General features: G+C 44.7%; 1 pseudogene; it reads left to right on the top strand.

Moving 5' to 3' along the window:
* Positions 1 to 519: 519 nt before the first annotated feature.
* Positions 520 to 1,311, top strand: LOC134956909 (spindlin-Z-like; annotated as a pseudogene).
* Positions 1,312 to 1,625: the final 314 nt, after the last annotated feature.

Here is a 1,625-nt window from a genome sequence, read left to right as displayed (position 1 = left end):
ACAGTACAGTATACAGTATGCTGCTCTGGAGGGATCAGTATTTGGCAGGAAGGCGAGGCCTGGTCCTGGCAGCAGAGTGACAGGCAGCCGTATAGTAGCAGCCAGCTCCAAATCTGGCAGTGTGTGGAGAGGGAGGGGGTGAGGGAAGGGAACGAGTGCTGGAGTGTCTGAGCGGAGGGCTTGGAAGTTCAGGGGGAGTGAGGTGGGAGCTGCTCTTCCATAGCAGCACACAGTGGTGGTGACGGAGTCTGACAAAGGAGGGAGGAGGAGGATTGGGGCAACTGGCTGCAGGGGAGTACTGTGCCGCAGCCATCACCTGCAGGGGGAGTGGAGGGAAACACATCCTATCTGCCCCTGATAAGTGACTTCTGATCAGAGCAATTGAGGGTCAGAGTTTTTCTGAAAGGTGGAAAGGAAAGGGTTATTTTTCATGTAGACTGGAAGGACTACAACAAACTTGGAGTGACTACACTTTTCACCCTAGTTCGGCAGCCCTGCTGCCCTTTAATACACAGATGAATGAAGACTCCATTTGGTAAGGCGGCCGCTCAGCGATTAAGAGCTGATGCAGCACATGCAGGTGTTTCTGCAAATATGATGAAGAAAAGAACATCTCATAAGAAACATTGAAACAATATGGGACCAAGTAAACCAATCTCCCAACCAAGGTGAAATATTGTAGGTTGTAGAATACAGCATGGGTGGAAAGAGGGCAGTGGGCCAATAACCCAGTGGAACGGAACAGTTCTGGATCAAGTACCAGTGAATCCCTCCTATCTTCTAAAGTATGATGGATTTGATTGTGTCTATGGACTTGAGCTTCACAAGGATGAAATGGTGTCTGCTCTTGAAGTTCTACCAGGCAGAGTTGCCTCATCCTGAATCATCGATGCCCATTTGGCTGACACAATGATTGGTAAAGCAGTGGAGCATATGTTTGAAACAGAGGATGGTTCCAAGGATGAGTGGCAAGGGATGGTATTAGCACGAGCACCTATTATGAACACATGGTTTTATTATTGTATAACCTATGAAAAGGACCCAGTCTTACATATGTATCAACTTTTAGATGACTATAAAGAACGAGATCTTCGGATCATGCCATACTCAAATGACTCCCCTCCAGCTGAAAGAGAAACAGGGGAGGTTGTGGACAGCCTGGTGGGCAAGCAAGTGGAATATGCCAAAGAAGATGGTTAAAAAAGGACTGGCATGGTTATTCATCAAGTTGAAGCTAAACCATCTGTGTACTTAGTTAAATTTGATGACGATTTCCATATTTATGTCTACGATTTGGTGAAGACATCCTAAATGGGATTCTGTACTTTTTTTTTTGTCAAACGTAATCTAATGTAAACATTTGTAGAAAGTCGCTGCTTTCTGATTACAGAAATGCTCAGATATTCCTGCGAATCCACAATCCCTTCCCAGAGGAAAAAGACATTGAGAAACCGTTGTTTGAGAATGTTTGTTCTCTTTCCTTTACAAAGGAACAAACCACTTTCCAAGAAGACTGACATTTTTGGGATTATGGAGACATAATGTTTTTGAATATAAATCCTAAAGCAGGTGGTGTATTAGAGCAAAAGAGTGCAAGAGACCAGCCATGCAGTTTCTGAAACATT

Source organism: Pseudophryne corroboree, chromosome 9 (genome assembly GCF_028390025.1).
Source record: "Pseudophryne corroboree isolate aPseCor3 chromosome 9, aPseCor3.hap2, whole genome shotgun sequence".
In the NCBI taxonomy this organism is placed as follows: Eukaryota; Metazoa; Chordata; class Amphibia; order Anura; family Myobatrachidae; genus Pseudophryne; species Pseudophryne corroboree.
This window is presented reverse-complemented; position numbering and strand designations above follow the sequence as displayed.